Below are 13,060 nucleotides of genomic sequence, written 5' to 3' on the forward strand. Positions count from 1 at the left end.
GCCTTCTAATATTTTAAGCTTATTGAGAGCAGGGTCTTGATATTTTATATTCCCTACAGAACATTGCATAATGCTGAGCCCATAGCAGGTATTTAATACTCTATTCAAGGAATCGACTGGGGCTTGGAATTGAGTAATTTACTTTATTTTATGAATTGTTTCTGATTATCCCTGCTTTTGTTTTAAAAATTGTTTGCCTACTTACAAAAGGTGCTGGAAATCAATTTCCAAAGCCGTTTTTAGGACACTAATATAGATATGTCAGATTTTTATAGGACTGTGTTTTTAAATATATAGTTATTTGCTAATATCTTTTTTATACTAAAGAATCTCTAAAGTGCCTATTTAATGTATGTAATTTTTTTCCTGTGCAATGACTATAGGAATAATATTAGTACTGATGGCAAAATTTAAATGCCTACCAAGTCCCAGGCACTATTCTAAACCCTTTTCTTATAGTCTATCTTTTAATCCTCAACCCTATGAGAGATAAATTATCATCCCCATTTTATAGATGAAGGCGTGGAAGCCTGGAGGGATTAAATAATTTCTCCAAGGTCTCACAGCTATTATAAGGCAGAATATATATTTAAACTTTGGCAGTCTCCTCAGGAGTCCAGGCTCTTTACTGCTATACCATCTTGCCTCATGGCTGGAATTATTTGAATAGCTATTATTCCTCCTCCCATCTTCCCCTTAAGAGTAATTCTACATTATAGCCAACAGCTAGTGGTCCAAGCTAATTGAGCTATGCCCACTGTAGATCATCAGAAATATAGAAAATAAGCTAGTTTTATGGAAGGAAAACCTGCTTTAGAAAGGGGGCAAAGCAGATTTAATCCAGTCAGGAATTGAGAAACCCTTCATTGTCATCATTATCATCAAAGCTCATCTCTAGTCCATTTGGCCTTGAGCTCTGCTAGAATCTGATGTTGGGATTCCTTGTTTCCAAAAGGGCCTTAGCAGTGCTTATTGTTTCTTAGGGATGACAACATTGTAATGTAAAAAACAAAAAAAGCAAAACCCCAATGCAAATTTTAAGAGAATGTTCTAGAGCTCTAGAGACTTGGGTTGAATACCTGTTTTGCTACTTAAGGGATGGCAGACTTTAAACAAGTTTCTTAATGTTGTTGAGTCTCAAATTTCCTCATCTATAAAGTTTATATAGTAATATCTATTTCACAATGTAGTTTTGAAGATTAAATAAAATTTTAAAATGGTAGCAGCTGTTGCCGTTACTGTTTCAGTTGGACTGTTTGGGACTACAGAATGTCTTTCTTCCTAGCTGGATCTTTTCTTTTTCTTAAGTAATGTTTTCAGTATATTCAGTAGTTAATAGTTTATATAGATCCTGACTCAGAGTATAAGAAACCATGGCATCTCATTCATTCTTTTCAAGAAATACCATAGTGATTAAGATATGGGCTCCAGATCAGACTACCTGTATCTTTTAGAGATATAATGCTTTTTTGTAATGAAAAAGAAATTAGTCTGTGTTTAAAGAGAATCTTTTTGAATACTACTTAAATATTATAGTATAGTAGGAGGTTAAAGAGGTTGGTTTTAGATTCATATTGTCTGGATTCAAATCCTAGTTTTAGATTAGAACTGCGCCACCTTGTTCTCTGAGCCTCAGTTTTCCCACTTCGCCTATATGTAAAATGAGGTTAATAATGATACATAATTTCTAGGGTAGGAAGGAGTAGATGAGATGGTGCATAGTAACTGTTAAGCAGACTTCTGCTTCTGGCTAAGATGGAGTAACAGGGACCTGATTTACTGTCCCAACTAAAACAATAAGCATTACGTTGATACCAAAACCACACAAAGAAAATGGCAGTCTAGTATCATTCATGAATGTAGATGCTAAAATTATAAACTAAATTTTAGCAAATAGAATCCAGCAATGTATAAAAGGATAACATATCATGACCAAGTAGGATTTATTCTGGGAGCGCAAGGTTAGTTTAACATTCAACAATCAGTCATTATAATTCACCATATTTACAAACTAAAAACCATAAGCCATGGGGTCATCTCAATAGATACAGACAAAGCATTTGACAGAATCCAACATTCATTCCTGATTAAAAAGTCTCGGCAAGCTAGGAATAGATGTTAATGTCCTCAACTGATAAAGGGCATCTAAGAAAAGCCAACAGCTGACATCATACTTAGTAGTGAAAGACTGAATGCTTTCCTCCTAAGATCAGGAACAAGATAAGGTTATCCACTCTCACAACTTTTCAGCATTGATCTAGGGATTCTAGGCAGTGCAATTGGGCAAAAAAAGAGGCATCTAGATTAGAAAGGAAGAAATAAAACTGGCATTAGTCACAGATGACATGATCTATCTACTAGAATGAAGAAGCAAGTTAAGTAAGGTTGCAGGATACAAGATCAATATACAAAAATCAGTTTTGCTTTTATATAACAGCAATGAACAATTAGAAATTAAAATTAAAAAATAATAAATGTCATTTATAGTAATATCAAAAATATGAAATACTTAGAAATAAATCTGACAAAAGATGTGACAGATCCATACACTGAAAACTTCAAAAGATAGTTGAGAGAAATTAAAGATCTAAATAATGAGATGTGCCATGTTCAAGGATCAGTAAACTCAATATTGTTAAGATGTCTGTCGTCCCCAAAGTAACGTATAGGCACGGCACATTCTCAATCAAAAAACTCATTAGCTTTCTTGTGGAAATTGACAAGCTGATTCTAAAATTCATACAGAAATACAAAGAATCTAGAATAGCCAAGACAACTTTGACAAAGAACAAAGTTGGAGGTCTACCTGATTTCAAGATTTATAAAGCTACAGTAATTAAGACAGTGTGGTATTGACATCAAAAGAGACAAACCATCAATGGAATAGAATAGAGTCCAAAAAAAAAAAAGGAGAGAACGTACATGGACAATTGTTTTAAAACAAAGCGTAAATGCATTTTTAATGGAGAAATGAGAGCCTTTCAACAAATGGTACTGAAACAATTGGATATCTATATGCAATAAAATCAACTTTGACCCACACTTCATACCATATATAATTAACTTAAAATGTATCAAAGAACTAAATGTAAAATCTAAAATGATAAAACTTCTGGAAGAAAAAGTTGGGTTGCAGAATGATTTCTTAGATATGACATCAAAAACGATCCACAAAAGAACAAATTGTTAAATTGCACATTATACAAATTAAAAGATTTTGCTCTTTAAAAGACACTGGTAAGAGAGTGAAAAGATAAATCACAGGCTGGAATAAAATGTTTGCAAATTATATATCCACAATATATATCCACAATATATAAAGAACTTGCAAAACTCAGTAATAAAACAACCCAGTTTTAAAAATCAGCAAAAGATTTGAACCCACCTCACCAAGGTGTGACAAACACATGGCAAACAGATGACAGACACATTGAAAGACGCTCAACGTTTTTAGTCGATCGGGAAATACAAATTAAAACCACAATCAGATATCACTACACATCTACTGGAATGACTAATATTAAGAAGACTGACCATACCAAGTGTTGGTGAGTGTGTGGAGGGACTGGAGTGCTCATACGCTGATGTGGGAATGTAAAATGATGCAACCTCTTTGGCAAACAGTTTGACAGTTTAAGAAGTTTAACATTCACCTACTATATGATCCCACCATTCCACCTTAGATGTTTACCCAGGAGAAATGAAAACATGTCCGTACAAAGACTTGTAAACAAATGTTTAGGTCAGATTTATTTGAAATAGCCAAAAACTGGCAACATTTCACATGTCTATCAACAGGTGAATGTATAAACAAACTTTGTTATATCTATACAATAGAATATTCTTAGTTGTAAAAAGAAACTATTGATACATGCTTTAACATGGATGAATTTAAAAATAATTATGCTGAGTGAAAGAAGCCATACAAAAAGGAGTACATACTGTATGATTCTATGTATATAAAATTCTGGCAAATGCAAAGTAATGTATAGTGGCAGAAAGCAGACAGGTAGTTGCCTTGGGGACAGGGGTGGGTGAGGAGGGGTGAGAAGGAGGGATTACAAAGGAGCACAAGGAATTTGGGGGATGATTGACATGTTTGTTATCCTTACTGGTGATGGTTTCACAAGTGTGTACTGTACATATGTCAAAACTTAATAAATTAACATCTTAAAAATATGCAGCATATCCCATGGAATACTATTTAGTAATGAAAAGGAACAAACTACAGATACATGCTGCGATATAGATGAACCTCAAAACATTATGCTCAGTGAAAGAAACCAGACACAGAAACTACATACTGTATGATACCGTTTATATGAAATATCCAGAAGAGGCAAAGCTATAAAGACAAAAAGTAGATTAGTGGTTGGTGAAGGCAGGAAGAAACAGGAATTAACAGTAAATGTACATGAGGGATCATATTGGGGTGATGAAGATATTTTAAAACATTTATGGTGATGGTTGCACAACTTGATAAATATACTAAAAAATCATTGAATTGTAAATTAGAAAATGGTGAATAATATGGTATGCAAAATATGCCTCAATAAAGTGATTAAAAATGTGCAATTATACCTCAAAGTTGTTTAGAAAGGAATAAAAATCTGTTTATAATTGTATCTAATACAATATAACTATTCGATAAAAATATTTCTTCTTGTAAATATCAGAGAGAACAGATTTTTAAAAAAGATTTCAAAGCAAACTATCTTCCTTAAAAAGTTTGAGATTTCCATGAGTGATGTCTTATACAATTGGGAATACTGAAGATGTGTCTTTGTTGTTGTTTTTGCCACCTGTGTGAAATAAGAATTGGATTTAGGGGGCCGACTTGGTGGCACAAGCGGTTGGGTGCATGCGTTCTGCTTCAGCAGCCCGGGGTTCGCAGGTTCAGATCCCGGGCACGCACTGTCGCACCGCTTGTTAGGCCATGCTGTGGCGGAGTCCCCTATAAAAAGTGGAGGAAGATGGGCACGAATGTTAGCTCAGGGCCAGTCTTCCTCAAGAAAAAAGGGAAGGATTGGCATTGGATGTTAGCTCAGGGCTAGTCCTCCTCACAAAAAAAAAAAAAAAAATTAAGAATTGGATTTAGAATGAGTGTGCAGGAAAGGGCACTGACAGGATTACGTGCCTGTTAGGGGTCCTCCTCACTTTGGATAAAAAGAGGGTATCTAGAGCAGGGTCAACAAACTACGGCCTATGGGCCAAATCCAGTTGTGGCCTGTTTTGTACAGTCTGTGAGCTAAGAATAAAGTTTTAAATGGTTGTAAAAAACAAAACAAAATAAAGAATTTGCTACAGAAATCATATGTGGCCTACCAAGCCTCAAATATTTACTGTCTGGCTCTTTAGAGAAAAGATTTGCTGACCCCTAATCTAGGAAGATGGTTTTTGGGAGAGTGAGGTGTGTTAATTTTGTGTTTCCATTTGCCTGTACGAGAGAGACTATCTTACTTTAGTCAAATCATCTCGATGTCCCTTATTATGATTCTGCAGAGTCTGTTCTGTCGTATTGCTTCAAGATCCAGTTCTGGTATTGATGTAATGTGAAAGTGGTCTTGAGTAGTTTAAGCTAGTTTTCCTTCTGTATCAAAGTGATAAGTACAGTCAGTTGAATGATCTTTCTTAATTATCTGACTTGAGGTTTAGCATCTTGGGTACTAGAACTCAGCTACATAATGCCTTTGTATATCAGAACTGTACTAATGCTCTTATACACAGCCAGTATCCAACATTTCTCAGCAGTAGTTTCAGGTAAATTAGTTTTGCTCTTAATCTTTCCTACCATTTGCACCTACAATTTACATTTTTATGAAACTATGTCTACACGCTATCAGATCAAATGCTCATATCAGTGAAACATGTCATTCAGATGATGTGTTGAACATCATGTAAAAAACAGGTTATGATTGAAATATTTTATTTTGCAATCAGTTTTATTGCTATGTAGTCACCATTTGTCTTCTCTCTTGGCATGAAGAATAAGTTGGTTGGGACAAAAATAAGTTGCTAAGTGATCAGATTTAGGGAAAGACCTTAAAGCATAAAACTAAAAATAAAGGTTTTAGGGGAAGAAAAGGCACATTCCTTCAACTGGACCCTAACTTTTTTCTTTTTTAAATTATGGCTCTTTCCCTGAGATAGAAATGAAACTAAGGCAGATTCTCAAAAAATCAAAAAATGAAGTTGAGGCATAATATGTACCTCTCCAGTATATAGCAGCAGTTTAATTTCAGAAATTTTAAAACAATTTATCTGAATTTAAAATGTAGAAAACAATATAATAGTCATAATTCTGCTGCCCAAATAATTCTGTTGACATTTAAAATTTTTCAGATTAATACATGTACTTGGTTAAATTCAAGCAGTTTACAAAAATACGTAAGGAAACACTAACGCTCCTCTCCCTGCATTTGTTTTCTCTTGGGACTTCTATTAATAGTTTTATTTTGTCCTTCCAGAAATGTTAAGGCATAAACATAAACATCCTTACAAAAATTTATTTATGTACAAGATATTATGCCACATATGCTGTTTTGTACCTTTCTTTTCCACTGAATGTAGCATAGATGTCTTCAAAGATGCAAAGAGATCTGCCATGTTCTTGTTAATGGCTGCATAGAGTTGTATTCCATCTTGTGCATGTTCTATAATCAGTTCCCTATTGATGGACATTTAGTTTGTGTCCAGTGTTATGCTTTACAAATGATACTTTAATGATGTTCTTATGAATATATATTGCCAGTTTTTTCCAAGTATACTTATAAAGTAAATTTCCAGAAATAGAATTATGTATATGTTGAAAATTTTAACTATTGCCAAATTACTCTCTAAAATGTTTGCACTAATTTATAATTCATCCAATAGTGTGTTATAGTGCCTCACACACTCACCAGCATTAGATATTATCAAATGTAGTCATTTTTGTCAGTTTGTTAGGTTGTATATTACTGGTATGTGTGTGTGTGTGTGTGTGAGTGCCTGTGCACTTTCAGCAGCTTAAAAATTGTGAGGTGAATGTTACCATTGTTTTCTCCTTTGGTTATGATCTTCTTCTGTTCTGCTTCTTAAGATCCTGAGTTTCCCCCTCTGTGCCCCCTTTCCTATTCCTTTTCTTCTCATATTCCTAGGCCTGCCCTGATTCTCCACCACTCTCTTTCTTTTCTCTGCGGGCTCCTGTGATTCCTTTTATTGTGGACCCCGTCTGACTTACCTCTACCGTGACTTGCTCTGTTTACTAGTGCCTACTAAATGGAATTGACAAGAGCTGTGGTCATTGAGGGTAACTGTTTGTAAAATTGCAGTGTTCACAACCACTGAGATGGCCTGGCATCTGCTAACTACTGAAAATAAAGCCTTTTCACCCAGTGTTTGGGACTGATTTTTCTGACCCGTGATGTATTAGAGATTTTCACTGTATCCTATATATTTTAAAAGTTATCCTAATTTATTGACTTTTCTTAAACTTTATTCTCTGAATAGGAAAAATTATTATTAGCTTATTTATACTCTCACTGAAAAAAGAAAAAACAAAACAAAAAACAACCAACTTAATGTGTAAGTTCTGTTTAACAAATATTTATTAAGTACTGACTCTGTGTCAGGCACAATATAATACAAAAAAGAATAAGACCTTTTTTCTTAAGCAAGGCATATCTAATAGGGGAGATAGATATGGAAATAAATTATGGAAAAGTGTGATAAGTGTAGTAATAGAATTGCATATAAGATATAAGGAAGTTGCAGAAAAGAAGCAATGATTGAGGTAATCATGGCATGGAGTGGGTCAAGGACTGCTTCTAGGAGGAGTTTGAAAATATACTCCAGGTAAATTAAGGATCATTATTCAGATTTTAAAATAATATATAAGATGCTGAATGGTCTATTACACATCTATATTGGTTCAGGTGTTTTAAAGGGACCAAATAACAGTGACTTAACCATGATAGAAAGTTGTTTTTCTCCCAAGTTTGAGCTGGTCGGCACCTCAGGGCTACTTTGCTCCACATGGTTATCCAGGGATCAAGGTTCCTTCCCTTTTGTTTTTTTTGCCATCTCCTAGAGTCTTTTGTTCTGTGTGTTTGAATCTTGGTGATAGCATGTCTGACTTGTAGCCTGTATAAAGGAGGCAAGACTTGCTGGAGAAAAGCAGCTTTCTTTCATGCTTGTGAACCATTGCCCTTATCACTTCTGCCCTCGTCCCATGGTCCTGAGTTTAGTCACATGGCTTAGCTGAAGGTCTGTGGTATGTAGTATCTAGCTGGGTGACCATGTGCCCAGCTAAAATTTTAATTATTTAAAAGAAGAGGGGATGCCCTAACTCATTCTACGAAGCTGACATTACCCTGATACCAAAACCAGACAAGGACAACACAAAAACAGAAAACTACAGGCCAATATCACTGATGAACATCGATGTAAAAATCCTCAACAAAATACTAGCAAATTGCGTACAACAATACATTAAAAAGATTATACACCATGATCAAGTGGGATTTATTCCAGGTATGCAGGGAAGGTTTAACATTTGCAAATCAATCAACGTAATACACCACATTAATAAAATGAAGAATAAAAATCACATGATCATCTCAGTAGATGCAGAGAAAGCATTTGACAAGATACAGCGTCCATTTATGATAAAAACTCTGAATAAAATGGGTGTAGAAGGAAAGTACCTCAACATAATAAAGACCATATATGAGAAACCCACAGCTAATATCATCTTCAATGTTGAAAAACTGAAAGCTATCCCTCTAAGTACAGGAACCAGACAAGGATGCCCACTGTCACCACACCTATTTAACATAGTACTGCAAGTCCTAGCCAGAGCAATCAGGCAAGAAAAAGAAATAAAAGGGATCCAAATTGGAAAGGAAGAAGTGAAACTCTCACTATTTGCAGATGACATGATTTTATATATAGAAAACCCTAAAGAATCCACCAGAAAACTTTTAGAAGTAATAAACGAATATGGTAAAGTTGCAGGATACAAAATCCACATACAAAAATAGTTGCATTTCTATACATTAACAACGAAGTAGCAGAAAGAGAAATTAAGAATACCATCCCATTTTCAATTGCAACAAAAAGAAGAAAATACCTAGGAATAAACTTAACCAAAGAGGTGAAAGAGCTGTACACGGAAAACTATAAAACATTGCTGAAAGAAATTGAAGAACACACAAAGAAATGGAAAGATATTCAGTGCTCTTGAATTGGAAGAATTAACATAGTTAAGATGTCCATACTTCCTAAAGCCATTATAGATTCAATGCAATCCCTATCAAAGTTCCAACAACATTTTTCACAGAAATAGAACAAAGAATCCTAAAATTTATTTGGAACAACAAAAGACCCGGAATAAGTAAAGGAATCCTGCGAAAAAAGAATAAAGCTGGAGGTATCACACTCCCTGATTTCAAAATATACTACAAAGCTATAGTAACCGAAACAGCATGGTACTGGCACAAAAACAGACACACAGATCAATGGAATAGAATCGAAAGCCCAGAAATAAACCCACACATCTATGGACAGCTAATCTTTGACAAAGGAGCCAAGAACATACAATGGAGAAAAGAAAGTCTCTTCAACAAATGGTGTTTGGAAAACTGGATAGCCGCATGCAAAAAAAATGAAAATAGACCCTTACCTTACACCATACACAAAAATTAACTCCAAATGGATTAAAGACTTGAATGTAAGACCTGAAACTATCCAACTTCTAGAAGAAAACATAGGCAGTACGCTCTTTGACATCGGTCTTAGCAACATATTTACAAGCACCATGTCTGACCAGGCAAGAGAAACAATAGAAAAAATAAATGGGACTACAACAAACTAAAAAGCTTCTGCACAGCAAAGGAAACCATCAACAAAACGAAAAGACAACCTAACAATTGGGAGAAGATATTTGCAAACCATACATCTGATAAGGGCTTAATCTCCAAAATATACAAAGAACTGATGCATCTCAACAACAAAAAAACTAACAACCCAATTAAAAAATGGGCAAAAGACCTGAACAGACATTTCTCCAAAGAAGGTATACAGATGGCCAACAAGCACATGAAAAGACGTTCAAAATCGTTAACTGTCAGGGAAATGCAAATCAAAACTACAATGAGATATCACCTCACGCCTGTCAGAATGGCTATAATTAACAAGACAGGAAACAACATGTGTTGGAGAGGATGTGGAGAGAAGGGAACTCTCATACACTGCTGGTTGGAGTGCAAACTGGTGCAGCCACTATGGAAAACAGTATGGAGATTCCTCAAAAAATCAAGGATAGAACTACCATATGATCCAGCTATTCCACTGCTGGGTATTTATCCAAAGAACTTGAAAACACCAATGCATAAAGATACATGCACCCCTGTGTTCATTGCAGCGTTATTCACAATAGCCAAGACTTGGAAGCAACCTAAGTGCCCATCAAGGGACGAATGGATATAGAAGATGTGGTATATGTACACAATGGAATACTACTCAGCCATAAGAAACGATGAAATCCAGCCATTTGTGACAACCTGGATGAACATTGAGGGTATTATGCAAAGTGAAATAAGTCAGAGGGAGAAGGTCAAATACGGTATAATTTCCTTCATTAAGTAGTAGATAACAACAACAATAAACAAACACATAGAGACAGAGATTGGATTGGTGGTTACCAGAGGTCAAGGGGGGAGGGAGGAGGGCGAAAGGGATAATTCGACACAGGTGTGTGGTGATGGGTTGTAATTAGTATTTGGGTGGTGAACATGATGTAATGTATGCAGAAATAGAAGTATAATGATGTACACCTGAAATTTATACAATGTTATAAACCAATGTTACTGCAGTAAACAAAAAATTTAAAAAATGAAAAAAAATAAAACAGCTAGATTTATCCTAAAAAAAAAAAGATAGAAGAGAGGATGGATTTGGGAGACAGTTAAGGTTTTGCCACAGCTGAGGAAGAGTCAAGAAACCTAAATGAATAAGAAAATAAAAGGTAGGAATTTTTGTTCATTTTGTTTATTGCTGTATCCCAATTCCTAGAATAGTGCTTGGCAAATAGAAGGTGCTCAATAAATAATTGTTGAATAAGTGAATATACAAATGTATGAATAAACAAAAGCTACTGCCAATTGAAGATTAGTTAGAAATTATTCAAAGACATTATATATAATATATAGTGAATCAATGTTTTATTTTACAAAAATTTGATTTACACTGAACTTTTCAAAAAATTCTTATGCCGTAATATTGAAAGTGAAATTTTTAATTCCTGATATTTCACAAAATGAGCGTCAGAATTAAGAATCCTGTCCTTTATTCATTATAGGAATGCTTAGCCAGGGATATGTTCTGACATTACAGAAGAAAATTAAACTGTGTCCAGATATTATAGCATAAACCTGCCAGAATAAAGACTTTGAAGTAATTTTTGAAGGGTGCCTGTTAGTATTTTATAACATATCACAAATCCATTTTCTGTTAACTGTGAGGCTCTCAGAACGTGCTTTGTTTTTTCCACTGATAGATTCCTTGTGTGCTTTAAGATATGTGGCCTCTAGCCTACTTTTCCAAAACACTGAGTGTAATTGCAAGCCAGTTGCGTTGTTGATTAGTTGTCTTAACTTGTCCTTTATTATAAGGTACAAGTTCTAATTTTCTATCAATATTGACTTTTCCAGTTTATAGAGGCACACATAATACCTTTATATTTGTCGAAAACTAAAATGTTCTCTCTCTCTCTTTCTCCTTTTACTTTTGTTAATGTTGACTGCCTCACATATTTCAAAAACAAGCAGATGTGATAGCGTTGTAGTTAGGTTTCATTTGCCAAGAGTGGTAGAGATCAAGGGCTAGAACTTTTCACTAGGAAAAAAATTTCTAGAGCTGCAAAATATGGCACATTAATGCTTGTAGTAGGAAGCATTTATCAAGAAGAGAGGGCATGAACTGTAGTTTAAAGGAAAATTTGGAATGTGGTTATTTGGTGTGTTTAACCTTCATGGTATTTAATACCATAATAAATTATATGACTCTCATGGCCTATTATGTATACTCCTAAAAGAGCCTATAAAATCAGACCCATGTTTCTGTATATATGTTTTCAAGTAGCAACTAGCTAACTTTTATGTCTGAATCGGTTCTGTAGAATCTCACATATGTAGAAGTACTCATTGTAGTTTTCGTGGGTTTTAGACTTTGATTTTCAAATTGTTTCTAACTGAAAAATCTTTGGGGATTAATAAAGTTAGATAAAGTTTGAGGATAAAAACATAGATTTGTATTATAGTGCACACTGGACCTTTTACAGTGTACAATGTACTATGAAATCTACTTAGTTTCAAATCATTTTTTGTAGTTTTGGCCCGTTTATAAGTGCTTTGCTGTCAGCACAGGAACTTGGTAGAATTTTTCACACTTTATAAAAAGTGTTTGGCTTTCAAAAGAATGTTTAGTGAGGACCTGCTGTATTTCCAATCAACTTGCTCTGTTTTTATTTTTCACTTCAAAGTAATTCTTTCCAAGTATACATGTACATACAAATGAGGCTTTTTAAAATGACTTTCACTACATTTTCTGAAAAACTATAAAATCAGGAATCTTGATGTTTTATCCTCATTTTATGTTAAAACATTGGGGACTCCTTGCATTCATAGCACTTTAGAAAAGAAAATCTAAAGGGAAATTAAACCTTTTTCATAACATTTTAGAGAAGAAAGTAATGAAATACCACACATTTTCTTGGAATTTATTGCTTTATAAAGCCTTACCTCTAGTTAAGCTCTTATTTGTAAATACCCTCGATGTCTGAATATCTTTCTCCTCAGTTTTTTGTTTTGAAAAATTTTAAATGAATGGAAAAGTTGAAAGAATAGTACAATGAACACCTGTATACTCGTCACTTAGATTCACCAACTTTGTCACATTTACTTAGAAAAAACAGTAAAACTAGTTTGCTTAGAGAAAATGATATATTCTTTTTTATTTTCTGAACCACTTAAAATTAAGTTGCAGATATCATAATACTTCACCGCTAAATATTTTTGCATGC

The 13,060-nt window shown here is 34.3% G+C and overlaps 1 protein-coding gene across 1 annotated transcript in view; it reads left to right on the forward strand.

Moving 5' to 3' along the window:
- The window catches only part of MRPL1 (mitochondrial ribosomal protein L1), a 78,205-nt gene that overhangs the window by 39,734 nt on the left and 25,411 nt on the right, over window positions 1-13,060 (forward strand). The gene's annotated exons all lie outside the window — the stretch shown is intronic.

This window comes from Diceros bicornis, chromosome 8, assembly GCF_020826845.1.
Source record: "Diceros bicornis minor isolate mBicDic1 chromosome 8, mDicBic1.mat.cur, whole genome shotgun sequence".
Classification (NCBI taxonomy): domain Eukaryota; kingdom Metazoa; phylum Chordata; class Mammalia; order Perissodactyla; family Rhinocerotidae; genus Diceros; species Diceros bicornis.